General features: G+C 50.4%; 2 protein-coding genes across 8 annotated transcripts in view; one reads left to right on the forward strand and one right to left on the reverse strand.

Annotated features, from left to right (window-relative positions):
* DEFB108B (defensin beta 108B) overlaps positions 1-14,214 on the forward strand; it is an 875,574-nt gene that overhangs the window by 156,440 nt on the left and 704,920 nt on the right. The gene's annotated exons all lie outside the window — the stretch shown is intronic.
* The window catches only part of LOC135964597 (ATP-dependent 6-phosphofructokinase, platelet type-like), a 43,243-nt gene that overhangs the window by 7,471 nt on the left and 21,558 nt on the right, over positions 1-14,214 (reverse strand). For 3 of the 7 annotated variants that reach the window (XR_012416895.1, XR_012416896.1, XM_073999955.1), the window contains exon 1: positions 2,858-5,891. The exons of 1 other annotated variant lie outside the window; for it this stretch is intronic. The gene's annotated coding sequence lies outside the window, so the exon portion shown is untranslated. Of the gene's footprint in view, positions 1-2,857; positions 5,892-14,214 lie in introns of those variants that run through there. 3 more of the 7 variants (XR_012416897.1, XM_073999957.1, XM_073999954.1) reach the window with 2 other exon arrangements.

Raw genomic sequence — 14,214 nt, forward strand, 5'->3', positions numbered from 1 at the left:
TGGGCTTACACCACTGCACCATCAGCAGGACCCAGCCGAGCCCCCCACAGAAGGCGCTCAAGGAATGCTTGTCTCTGAATGACACAAGCACAGTATTCCCCAGCCAGCCAGCCATCTGTCCGTCTATCCAGCCGTCCGTCCGTCCATCTGGGTCAAGGGCTGATCCTGCAGGATTCCCTAACCGGCCTCCGTGGGACTCAGCCAAGAGTAAAAGGATGAAGTGGGGGTGTGGGCTTGAGACTAGGAGCCACATGAGAGTCTGTTCACTAAAGTTTAACACCCACGGGAAATTTTCACTTGAGTACTTCGAATGAAATTTCAAAGCACACTTTGTTGAATAAACACAGGCTTGATTAAACCATTCCAACCTATACTTCGTTTCTCTGGAAGATTCTTTTCCTCCCAAAATAATTGGTTGATGTATTCAAAACTGAACACGGGCTCTAGTTAGAGGGCCACTTTGCATTGTGTAGAAGCCGAGATGGGGAGAGAAACAGGCAATGGGAAGAATTCCCGTCTTTGTGCTTAGGAAGGACAGAGGACAGAAACCCGTCAAGGGTCCAAAGAACCTGTAACTGCCTTCTTGAAGGGCCAGTGCAGAATTCTGAGGGTTTCACTCTTCCACCTGTACTGGGTCTCTCTCTCATTGTGATCTAAGACTTAAGATGCAGTAAGGCTTTCAGATTTGCCCTTTGTCTTAGAGTATCCCGGGCATGGGAAGGAAAATGTGGGTGGGGCATCAGGACCCCCAGAGGCACAAAGCCTCATGGGTTATTTTTCCAACTGAATCTCCCCCACAGCCCACCCTGAGGTGGGGAATTACTGTCACTCATTCAAAGAATGACAGCTGCTTAATGGCAAAAGAATTCTGCAGGCAAAGCAGCTCTCCCAAGAGGCTGATTTGTGCCCAAACGTGTCTGAGTTCTGGTCCCGCCAGGCTGCAGCTGTGGGTGTGTGGAACAGTGGAGCCCTGACAGCTGAGCCATGCCCCCAACCGTGTGCTCCTCTGAGTGTAAATGCAGTGACAGCTGGGACGGAAGAGTCTGCCTTTGCTGGAGCTTAGATACAGCTTTCCTGAACTCTCTCCTCATTACCTAGATGGCATCTGAAGCCTGAATTAGCTTCTAAAAATAGCAAGTCACTCCGGCCGTGCCTCAGGCAATTAGTCAAAGTAGCACTGACAAGAAGGCGGCCAATCCCAAGCGTGGCCCTGCGTGGACAGCAGTTGTGAGTGGCACTCGTCAGGCAGAGCCTGTGACCTCAGCCATTCTTGCCACACAATGGGATGTGCCCAGCAGACACAACCCCCTGCAAGGGCGCACACACGATCCTGCTAGGAAATTCCCCAAGGAGTCCCATGGGAGCGAGAGCCCCAGACTACAGTTCAAAACATCACCAGCACTTTGCTCCATGGGTGTTAAGAAATATCAATTGGTGGTGAAAGATAAGGTGGCGTTTGCTACAGTGTTAAGGTAGAAAAAAGCCACTGACTTCTCTGTGAGAACCACCTTGCTCTGTGAATCTGCAGGGAGGCCAGTTTTCCCATGACTGGTATCCTTCACAGCAGCCGAGCCTCTGCTGAAGTCGGTGGCCAGACGGGGCAGGGGTTGGGGCTCCCATCCCTGCTACAGCAAGGGACCTGCAGCAAAGCACAGCCGCTGGCTGGGGTAGTGCTGCGCTGCGTGCCGGGTGCGAGGGTGGAAGCATGTGTGGACATCTACAAGGTGCTAAAGGAGAGCGAAGCCAGCGATGGCTGGACCCTAATGGCATTCAGTGAACAGGGGTCAAAAGCACGGGGGCCCAAGAAAGTCCAGGGAATGAGCCAGGGCCAGCCTCTGCCAGGCCAGCACAGCACCAGGGAAGGCGACAGGGAGAAGCCCAGGAGAGAGCTGGCCCTCAACTCGAGTGGGAGGCACAGGAGGCTGCAGCTGACCTCACCACCCCTCCGCTCCCTTCCCTGCACTGGAACTCAGTTCTGAAGGAAGAACCCGGAACAGAACTGCTGTTTTCCAAGGTTCTGTGCCAAGCTGAACTAAGGAGTCTCCAACAGGGCTGGGAGTTTTCACCGCAAACTCCGGAGCTGGTTTTCACATGAACATCTAAGCTAAAGGCCAGCGGCTGCTCTCCAGGAGACACCCGGCAGCCAATCCACTGACATGACCCCACATGCCAAGGTGGCCACTGTCCTGTCTGCAGCCGAGTGAGGACCCTCTCTGCAGCAAAGGCCTGTGGAACTCCCACAGGTCCTCATGTCCAGCTCATGACCATAGAGGTGGGTCAGCTTATCAGGGACCGGAGGGGCCACCATGCGGGTGTCAGCACCACGCCCATGACCGGCAGAATCCCCTCCTCCCAAAGCACATGTTGGTGAAACTGCCTGCCCAGGAGGGCATGATCTCGGCTCTCTAAAGAACCTCTCGTCTCACCAGGAAGGCTGTGGTTCCAGGCAGCGGCCCCCAGTGGGCACGCCTCTGTCCCAGAACTCGTACGTACCAGGCACTCAAACCCCTTCCTGCAGGCTCCCACAGCTGGCCCTGCAGCCTCGCTACTCAACGCAGGCAGGAGAGGCCGGCTCCAGAGAAATGGTGCTCAAAACTCCCCTAGTCTAGGTGGGATAGAAACACGACCCCAAGGACTGGATATATCATCTCGCTTTTAATCAATAAAGACAGGTTCTCCCTAAGGCAGAGAAGCTAAAAAATTTACCCTGTTCTGGCCAGTGTGACCGACATAAAGCCAAGCTAACAAAGGGTGGGGGTGGGGGGGAAGAGTAATAATAAATCTGGCTCATTCTTAGCACAGAAGAAACAAATTGCTAAAATAAAGAAAGCAATGGGAGGAAACCGGGTTCTCTTACCTGGACAATAGCAGTCAGGCCAGTGTCGGTGTCCAGGCTTATTTCTGTGCCTGGGACATTGTTGTTAATCGTGGCCGGCACCACTCACAGGGGGATGCAAAGCTCCCGGTGGTGGCCTCGCGCCTCAGCCATGTCGCACGTGCTCTTGTAAGCCTGAAGCAGCAGGGCCAAGCGGTTAGCGGGGGTGCTGGGTGCTCACCTGCCAGCCCCAGGGCCTCCACTGAGGTCCAGGAAGGGACAGCAGGGACCTGAGTCATCAGGGGAAGCTGGTTCATGTGGGTCAGGGGACCAAGGGGAGCTCTGGAGGCCATGTGGGAGCAGGACAGGCCTTAGCAACACAGGGGACTGCCTGGGCACAGCCCAGGTCCTCATGAAAGGGGAGGCCTGCAGGCAGCACAGCAGGGCGGGTGTGAGGCCGGCAACAGAGCAGCTTGCAGGCAGCGGCAAGTTAGTCACGAGCGGGACAGCTCAGCTCTCGGCATCTCATCGTGGGTAAGGGAGGCCAGGGCGGTCAGGACGTTTGAAGGCAAAGCCAGTCCTGTAGCTTTCTGTAGGCAGTCCACGATCAGTGGGATGGGGCACACAGCTGTAAGGACCACACTAAGTGACCGCCTTCATCGTGCAGAGGCAGCCTCCACGCGCAGGCAGGGAAGGAGGCGGGCAGCTGGATTACCGGTGGGCCACACTCAGCCCCACGCCACATCTCTGCTCTCCGGCGGGAAGTCACACGCAAAGCCACACAGGCGAGCAAGAACCTGAGTTGCTGCTCTGAGGTTCCACTGGGAAATGGGCTCTGTTGTCAGAAAGGGGAGCGGTTCTTGAGCCTGTGTACACCGGGCTTTTTCAGGCTCCACCTCAGGGTGTTAACCAAGGTAACAGCAGGACAGGTCCGCACGCCCACTGTTCCCAGCTCCAAGCGGCCCCACACAGAAGGTGTTTTTGTCATCCACTTGGTGGCAAAATCAACTATTTATGGCTTGGACGTGTCCCTCTTACTGTGAATATCCCCACATCTGCTGCAGAAATGCTACTGTTGGGATGCAAGGCGGGGCCCACATCTCCCCAGGAGAGTTGGACAGTGAGAGAGCCAGGCTCTGCAGCCCTGGTGCAACCCAAAGCATCCCAAGGCCAGGAGCCCGTGTGGGCCAAGGGCTTCGGACAGTGGGTGCAGATGCGTGGCAGGTGAGTTCACAGCATGGTGGGTAGCAGGGTAAGATGGGTGGGTCAGTGCTGGGTGACCACAAGGTGAGCTGTGAGCAGGGGCCCCCATGCCCCATGGCACGTCCTCCACGTCCACCCAGACCCAGCACATGCCCAGCTCTTGGGCTGCTCTGTACAGGCTCTGCCTTGCAGGCTCTGGCCATGGCAGTTTTTGCAGGACTTCAATCCAAATGCCAGCCTGCTTCCAAGCCAGAAACACTCATCTGGGGATATTGGCTGGCCTGGTGCCCAGGATGTGGCCCTGTCAGCACCACCACGTGGGGAGCTCCTTATGCTCTTCAGACAGGTGATGTCACTCCTTTACTGTGGAATACTCTAGCCCAGGACTAACCAAGACTGGCCGCGGGGAGCTGGCTGCTTCTCCAAGAAGCTCTCGCTGGAAGCCAGAGGGTGTGGGTGACCTGGGGCCAGGAGGGGCCTGAGGCACACAAGAGGGCAGGTGGGGGTGTCTCGGCTCCGTAACTCCGCCTTGAAATCTGTGGGAATGGCCACATTGCTGCAAATCCTCTCTCCCCTCTTCCCTGTTGCTCCTCTTTTCCTTCCTTCAGTCTCCAAAAAAGGGGAGGGAAGACTTCAAGATGGGGAGAGACCCTGCCCAGAAAAGCATAAAGCTCTCAAGACCAAACACAGCCGGGCCCCTGGGTCCTTAGTAGGGCCACTATGACAAGGAATTACTCACAAGGCTGTAGTCACCGCCACCTTCGCGAAACCTGACAGCAGCGTGGCACGTACCTACTGTTTCTGATGTGACCTGATCAAGCTTACAGGACAGAGTAATGCACCAGCCAGCACTAAGGAGTGAAAGGAGTCAAACCGAAACTCCCTGCAGCCATATCCTGAGAATGTGTAACACCTGCTCTGAGGTATTTCATTCATTCTGTTTTGCCAGAAAGACCCACTCACCAGCGCCACATAGATTCTGAGGGGCTGTGGCGTCTGCTAAGCATCAATGCTGGCAAGAAGGAAATCACAAGTGACGATGACGACTTCACCACATCAGATCCGCCCAGGGCTTCTGAACCACAACAGGGCCACGTCCTGAGCCAGACTCCTGCTATGGAGCCCGCCCTGTGCTTGGAGGGACTTTTCGCAGCGTCCCTTGTCCGCAGTCCCAGGTGCTGGGAGCATCCCTTCTCCCAGTTCTAACCAGAAACCTCCCTGGATGGCGCAAACATTCCCTGGGGCACAATCACCCCAATGAGAATCACCAAATTTACTGAACAACTGGAGCCATCCACAGACCTCAAACATAAATGCTGCCCAGGGCCGGGCCATGAGTCACGGGTCACAGAGGGTGTTGGCCAGACAGGAAAGAGACGCTCACTCCCACACATCCTCAGGCTCCGACGGCTTCAGGACAGTGGCTGGAGGGACCCGGAGCCATCCATGTCAAGTCGCCTCACGCCCTCATTTCCTGAGTTCGCCACCAGCTCCTGTGTTCTACAGTCAGGCGAGCCCAGTTCAGACCCAAATCCAAACCTTCTCAGGATTCACCCTGTTTGGCCATCAGTAAACAGGGCTCTGGAGAAAACAGCTGCCATGTTCACATCTCGACCCCTCTCCCTTCAGGGGTCCACAGACGGATCCTCAGCGGCTTTCTCGTCCCTGCTCCGGCTCCCGAGCAGCTGTAGCATTCGCCAGGGTGACCTCGATCAGCCGGCGTCACTCACCCATCATGAGGCTAGAACCACGGCACTCCCAAGACAGCCTCATTCCTCGGAGCTCGGGATCAGAAGGGCAATGAGGACACACACAAACACTTACCAAGGTGGCTGTGCCTGGCCAACGGGAGGCTCAACTAACTACACACTCCAGTTCTTTCTCTATTGTAATCCGTTAACTTAAGGCCCAGCACGGTGGCTCATCCCTATAACCCCTGTGGCTTTGAGAGGCCAAGACGGGGGGACTGCTTGAGCCCAGAAGTTTGAGACCAGCCTGGGCAACACAGGGAGACCTCATCTCTGTAGAAATACAAAAAATTAGCCACGCACGGTGGCAAGAACGTGTAGTCCCAGCTACTCAGGAAGCTGAGGTGGGAGGATCGCCTAAGCCTGGGAGGTCGAGGCTGCAGTCAATCGTGATTGCACCACTGCACTCCAGCCCGGGAAACAGAGGCCCTGTCAAGAAAAAAAAAAAAGAAAAAAGAAAATGAAATTGTTTAACCTAGCTTTGAGAAACTGGAATGAATGAAAAATTGAATTTAAAACAATCGCATAATAAATCACACAGTCCCTCCAAGGGAAGTCAAAGCGGGTGGAACTGATCATTTGCGGGGTGTTTGGCTCACGTATTTTGGTTTTCAAATTTTGACCCTACACGTTTGTTACATATTTACAATCTGAAAAAAAAAAAGTTATTTATAGCGGAGGACCCTGGAATTAAAGAGAGATTTTCTTCATGCCTGAAAGTGTACATCACACACCACAAGGATCTATGCTTTGTGTGGAAACTTGAAAATAAAAAAGTCACAGGGTGATCAACACCAGCTTTGTCCCACATCTTCAGATGCTCATCTAACTGCAGTGACTGCTCTCAAATTCTCCACCCATTCCCTCTGGGTACGTTCCAATTAGGTAACAATTAGGGAAAAAAGAAGCTTCAATCCCTCCCATTGCACACCCACACCCAACTTTCACAGACCCAAAAATCCAGCTGAAGCAGGTGAAAGAGCAGTGAAAGCCATGCTGGAATCCTCTCTGTGAAACACACTCATGTTCACATTCCCAGCACGAAGGTAAGCCCAGAGCCAGGCCAGCCCTGCAGCAGCAAAGCCGTGACGCCCATCACCAGCAGAGCAGAGCAGAAGCAACATCTAGGTCAGAGATTACTGACTGCCAAAAATAAGGTGAACGTTGCCCGCAAAGCCAGTGAACACGGGAAAACCTGGACAGGTTTCCTTCACAAAGGAAGTGAAGAAAGTTTAAGACGCTCAGAAAAGCAAGAAACGACTGCTAAGCATTACTTACCATATGAGCTGTATGTTAAAAGCTTGTTTTTTTATTTACCAGTGCTAGAAATAAGTTTCATGCCAAGGGTTTACAAAAAACAAAAACAAAATAGAAAACTTTGAAAAATATTCGTGAGAACTAAGTCGCACAAGAAAAATTAAAACTTGAGAATTAGTGAAAAATTTTAGACATCAAATTTTTAAAAAATGAAATACTTCCTGCATTAGGTACGGATCTTCAGACTCCCACGTGAATCACCAAGTGTGACACACAAACGTGGGGTAGGCGTGTATTTCTTGTAGCCGGAAATGGCGGCACGTGCCTGCGGTTCCAGGTACTGGAGAGGCTGAGGTGGGAGAGCCCAGGAGGTCGAGGCTGCAGTGAGCCGAGATCACACCACTGCACTCAAGCCTGGGTGACAGAGTAAGACCTTGTCTCACAAAGAAAAGTGAAACAAAGAAAACAAAGCAAAACAAAACAAAAAACAGAAGAATATATTTCTATGTTTTATTATTGTCCTTTGGCAAAAAAATTAGCCCCAATATTGCCTTAGATGTAATTTAACATCCCAACTTTACAAAGGGGAAAATGAGGTCAACAGCCAAGACCAAAGAGAAAACAAATGCAATGGTGCGTTCAGGACAATGACTACAATTACAAAATATTCAGTTCAATTTCTACCCTCAGCATCAAGGCAGGGGTTCATCATAATGGGTATTGGAGGCTCAAAGAAAATTTAGGCTCAGCATTAATAATAATTTTTAAAAAGCAGATTTTAATGCTGGTGCAATCACAGGAGACTGCAGCCCAGCCCTCCTCAGCGCTGTAGGTACTCACGGGCACTCCCGGGGTCTTGGCCACGCTACGTCCCCGCCGGTGGCCACACAGAAGAAGAGGCGATAAAACTTTTTGGGAGTGAGATCAAAAATGTTCAGAGTCTAAAATCCTACTTTTCGTGGGGGGGGGGGGGAGGGCGGCGAAATAACGAGAAGCTCTCATTCAGGATATTTGTAAAAGGCTGTTTCTAGCGCTCGGTAGATAAAAAGGGCGGGGGCCCACAGGTTAGAGTCAGCCAGCGCCACCTGGCGGGGCGCACACGGACTTACGTCGGTTATAGTGTTCAGGTCTGTGTCTGCCCCGATGCTGAAATCGGAACCCGGCACGTTGTTGGACACAGTAGCGGGAACCATGATCATGGGCACACAGAACTCCTCGTGCTTCTCCCGGGCGGCTGACAGCTCCAGGAGTCCCATCTAAATTGATCCAGTATCTGCACGCTGGCTGCTCAGAGGCCGTGGTATGGAACGGCCAGGACATCGCTTAGTCATACGGGGCACAAGCACCTCACTTGCCACTCCTATCTATTTCATCAAACCCTATTTTCTCCTGAATATTGACCATAGCAAAGTCGTTAGCCTTCGAGATACATTTGAAACATCAACTTGCTTTGTTCAAGAGGTTTAAGACACACGTAAGTCTTTCTTGCCATGCTCAACACACACTGCCGGCCATTTCTGAAGTCAATGTTTCTGGAACAAAAGCCTCGGCCTACCCCGTGAACATTCACGCTGAGCACACTGTCGCGTATCTGCTTGGCCAGCCAGCAGGGGGCAGAAGAGAGCTGCAGGGGCAGGAGAGAACCGCAGTGGGGTCCCTGCAAAGGCGCCTCACTCCCTCAATCAAGGACGGTGCCTCTTGCCAATCCAGCGGCTTCCTCCAAGGGGAAGCCGACTCTTCAGGTGCCACCGCACTGACTTCAGACGGCTCAGCCAATGGGGCAACAGATTCAACAGAGTTCCATATTGTTAAAGGAAAACTTCTGTTACCAGACAACCTTAATATCAGATTCAACTTAAAATAATCAACAAGATTGTTTCCAAACCAACATGCTACTAGTGCCTTATCTTTCAATGCTGCTTAAACACGGAGAAGTATGAGGAAAAAATAGCATGGCACTTACTTCTGAAAAAATAACACCTCTTCCAGGTTCATTTTACCCATATCACAAAGACTTAGAACTGTGGATTCCCTACAGGAACGTGGAGTGGGGGTGGATCCCCACGCTGACCCAGCCTCCCCCCAGTCAGTCAACCCCCCACCTCAGGGTTCACACCTCTCCAGGCCCTGTCACCTCAACAAGGAAAGGTGGCCTCTCTGAGCTCTCTTCGCAGGGAGCACCCGAACGGGAGCGAGAGAGAGACAGACACAGCCACGACTACTTGAAAATCCTGAAACGCAATACATATTTAAGGACTTCGTTATTAGTTTTTTTAAAACTGTAAGAACAAAGTGAGAGAACAAAGTGAGCCTGGTTTTAACCTCTCTGCCATAATAACACCGTGTACATCTGTCTTTTACTGTTTGTTCCTTCTCCAGCAGCTGCTGCCTGGCTGGCCGACTGCAGAAGAGCCTCTGGTACTCGTGGGAGGCCCTCGGTAAAAGCGTGAGCACCACGATCATGTCTCAGGACACCGCACACGTTAGGGTCGCCCACAGACCGCCGTTCCCAATGCCTAGAAGGCACTGAACGGGCCTCCTGCTCTTTGTAAATGTCAACTCTCCTAAACTATGTTGTGTTGAAAACTTTTAACTGCAGTCCACACATACTTCTTTGTTTCCATCTTGTTTTAATCCTAGAGGCATATTATTGTAGAAAATCAAGTTTACAAGGTTGAAGAGTTTTCTGAAAGTCGACTTCTAATCCTGTAAGGAAAAAAAAAAAAAAAATGGGCCAGATGTGGTGCTCACGCCTGTAATCCTAGCAGTTTGGGAGGCCGAGGCGGGCAGATCGCTTGAGCCCAGGAGCTCAAGACCAGACTGGAAAACATGGCAAAACCCAGTCTCTACTAAAAATACAAAAAAAAAAAAAAAAAAAAATTAGCTGGTCATGGTGACATGTGTCTATTCCCAGCTACTCAGGAAGCTGAGGTGGGAGGATCACCTGAGCCCAGGAGGTGAAGGCTGCAGTCAGCCAAGATTTGCGTCACTGCACTCCAGCTTGGGCGACAGAGTGAGACCCCGTCTCAAAAAAACAAAAAGCAAAAACAACTGTATAAATCATTACTGAAGGGAGCTGGCTGGGCACAGTGGCTCACGCCTGTAATCCCAGCACTTTGGGAGGTCGGGGTGGACAGATCACCTGAGGTCAGGAGTTTGAGACCAGCCTGGCCAATATGGCAAAACCCCATCTCTAATAAAAATACAAGAATTAGCCGGGCATGGTGGCAGGTCCCTGTAATCCCAGCTACTCAGGCGGCTGAGACAGGAGAATCACTTCAACCTGGGAAGCAGAAGTTGCAGTGGGCTGAGATTGTGCCACTGCACTCCAGTCTGGGCAACAAGAGCAAGAGTCCACTGCAAAAAAAATAAAATTAAAAATAAAAATAAAAATAAAAGGGAGCTAATGCTTTTCATTTAAGGGAAGGGAGAAGAACATTCAGTATTTATACATCTCACGCACACATCTGCAGTGATGCCCTGAAGTATTCAAGATACACATTCCTACAAACATAGCTCAAAACTACTCACCAAGTTACATGCTAACAGCACATGCACTGCAAGAATGCTACATTATATTTTTAAAGCATTTATGTGCAATGTTTTAGCATACTGGCGGTTTTGCCTTCAGGTGCTGTATGCCTAAATTGTTACATGTTTAGTCATTCATTTTAGAATTTATGACTTGCTTTAGACAAAAGAAATATATTTAAACGTAAGCTACTAAATTAATGACTTAGGGGAAAAATTACTAAATTAACTTGGAAGTTAAACTTTGCAAACTGAATTTGTTGGACCTCATGTAAGCTAGATGATCAGTTTTTTAAATTGTTGTGTGTTTCCCTCGAGGATGGAAGTCTCCTCTTTTCTCTCATCCACTGTGCACACCACTGCAGCCTGTGCCTCTTGTCCACCGTGCCACAGTGCGGCCTGCAGTTTACCCTGTACCACGCCTTCCACACCTTAGTGACTTTCAGGTAAGTAGAACCAAGAAGGAAATGAAAAGCAGATATATGACCTCCACCCCCACATCCAGGATGCAAATGTTAAACATTCATCAAAGTAAAACCAAAAAGCCATGTTAGCTCACGATTGTAACTGGTAGAGTTATGTGCATGGCAATTTTAAAAGTCTAGTTATGTAAAAACCTAATTGAAAGTCTCAAGAAATACAAAGTTTATACAAAAAGACATCGGCAGGCATTGACAGTGAGGAGAGGGCTTCACTCTGCATCCAGCCTGTCCTGGAAGCCACGGCCAAATGCCAGGTTGTATAGATCCGAAAAGCAGAAAAAAACAAGTGTTGAAATGTGTACAGTCTCAGCAATGTACAAATTCAATGTAAGATGCTCAGAAACCTTGAATTTCCAATCAGAAAACAGGAACATGAGCAAGTTCCCCAGCAGTGCCCACCTTCTGCTTACGGCACGTATAACAGGAACGCTGGCCACCTTGGGGGGACAGAGGCTTCCTGGTCACATTTGCTCTGGCAGTCGCACAGCTGGCCCCGCCACAAACACCTGGCTAATACTGAAAAACCACCCGCTCCCTGGGCTTTGCTCACTCTAGCCGGGAGAGCGTGTTTACAGAGTACATTATCGACTGAGTCCTCGTTCAATCCGTCAAACTTGTTGAAGGCAGGGCAACCCCATTCCTGGCCCAATTAAGTGAACTGAGCAGAGCAAATGCCCCCAGTTGGACGGCACTCAGTCACGACAGCAGCGGCCACTGTTCACAGGGTGCTGGCTTTGTGCCGGGAACAGTTCCAAGCGTCTTCTTTCTGTCCGAAGAATGTGCACTGCAACGCTGTGGGGCCATTTGCAACGTCCACCAGAGTTCTGAGGCAGCCAAGTCTAGGCTGTCTGTGGGCCTCGCTGCATGGCAGTCCACGTCCCCTGCAGACAAGACTTCATTGCAGGGACCACGGGTTCCAGGGCTGCCTTGAGGCACATGCTCCCTTCACCACCTCTTCCTGGCCCCTGACACCAACCCTCACCACCACTGCTGCCAACACTTTATTTTCTCATGGCTCCTGAGGGGCCTATTCTTTCTGCCCTTCCCTGCTCCCTGCGTCCGGCTTAGAGGATGCCCACATCAACATCAACGCTCACGTAATCACCACCCCTTCCATGGGGCTTGATGCCTAGGAGTCTCAATATCAGAAAGTCAGATTCCTGTGCTTGTTGGAGAATTTCTTCTCATTATGGAAGTGAAGGAGATAAAATTCTAGGTGCCTGCAATAACCTAATTTCCATAGCTAAGCAACTTCAGTAGTAGCACAAAACAAAAAAACTTTTTTTTTTAAAACTTTTTTTATACAAGTAAAAACAATTTAATTTTTACATCCACGTTCTCATCAGCTCCCACCTGGTGAGCAGGCAAATAGTAATTTTCAAAGAATCAAATTGTTCCATAATTTTAACACTTAGCATTATCACTATTATTAAGCAAGAATTATCCCAAAAATACACGATGATCTTGTTCTCACATTCAAAAATCGGTTGTCACACAGTGAAACAGCTCTTAATGCAAAGGAATGTTTCTTTTCAGGTTTCTGTTCTGGGGAAAAAAACATCTGGCAAAGAGATAAACATTAATTATGTAACTATCCAAAATGCCTCCGAGAAAAATAATGTCATCCAATTAGTTCTTTAAAGTGTTACAAATGCAGCTGAGTTTTAACAGTAATTTGTCCATAATTATCAAAAGAATCTTCAGAAATCTTGATACTGAATGGATAACCATAAATGGATATAAAACGCAAAGGCAAAGCGGAAGAGTTAACATTTGGGGTAGATTTTGGCCCCTATTTTTAACATACACATAGTTATTTACCTAGCTGAACTATATCCCTCTCCTCCCTCCTAGGCTCTTCAAGCTGATTTTGAAGCATAGACTGGCTTTTGGTACATGAAGCCAGCTTTAAAAGATGTCAGGATTGGGCCGGGCACGGTGGCTCAAGCCTGTAATCCCAGTATTTTAGGAGGCCAAGGTGGGCCGATCACTTGAGGTAAGGAGTTTGAGACCAGCCTGGCCAATATGGCAAAACCCTGCCTATATTAAAAATTTTTGTAATTAGCCAAGCGTGGTGGCACACACCTATAATCCCAGCTACTCGGGAAGCTGAGGCAGGGAGAACTGCTTGAACCCAGGAGGCGGAGGTTGCAGTGAGCCAAGATCGCACCACTGCACTCCAGCCTGGGCGACAAAGTGAGACTCTCTCAAACAAGCACTTAGCCCTCAGAAGAAGCTTGAGCATCCCGTGCCCCAACCCACCCAAGGAATCACATGGCAATGGTTATCATCTGATTTTGACACAATAAAGTTCTATTCTCCTCTCTAAACACAATGGTAAACACTTGCCATCAGCCCACAGAAACTCCCAGGACCCAGTAACACCGGACGAGCAAGATTAATGGGCCACGTATGCAGGGTTCAGCCACAGAAAGTGATGGCACTAAGAATGGTGTGTGCTCAAACCAGATTCCTTGCTTTCAGGGTGGAGGGTCTCCCCGGGAAGATCATCCAGCGGGATGGTTTCCACTTCCACCATGAGGAGGAAACGGGGGTTTCCTGAGGACACTGACAGGACTTGGGACTACTGCCCCTTTGTCCTCTGTTCTGTTACGGGATGAGGGTGGGCTGAAGGCAGGTTCTCCCTACATCTTCTGGGCAGGAGAGATGGAGCTGACAAGTGGACGACGGCTTTTCCAAAACATTCCCATGTTCATAACCTGTTATCGACCAGCTTTCCCTGGAGATCAGTGAAGCAGCATCATTGATTCTCTTCCATTACGGACAACCCGGTGGCACGGGAGGCCGGAGACGGCATCCGCGCTGGGTCAGCCTCTGCGCGGCTCTGAGTCAGTCACTTGTGCCTGGGCCTCAGCATGCTCATCTGTCAAATGGGCGGCCCCACAGACCAGTGACTTTCAAGCAGAGGTCCAAGGAGGTTGCCCAAGGACATGGAGGGGGAAGGGGGAAGAAGAAAACTGTCCAGGGAATGGGGGGGGGAAGGGGAGGGCTGTCCAGGGAAAGGGAGGGAGAGGAAGAGGAGTGAGGAGGGAGGAGCAGATGGGGGGTTCTCTGAGGAGGAGGACCAAGTTTCTGAGGTGTCTTGGAGTCAGAGGTGGCAGTGGCTTGGGCTCTAGGCCCTCTGTTGCATAGTTTTAGGCTTTAGCTATATTTGTGA

The sequence above is a fragment of the Macaca fascicularis genome, chromosome 8 (assembly GCF_037993035.2).
Source record: "Macaca fascicularis isolate 582-1 chromosome 8, T2T-MFA8v1.1".
NCBI classification, from domain to species: domain Eukaryota; kingdom Metazoa; phylum Chordata; class Mammalia; order Primates; family Cercopithecidae; genus Macaca; species Macaca fascicularis.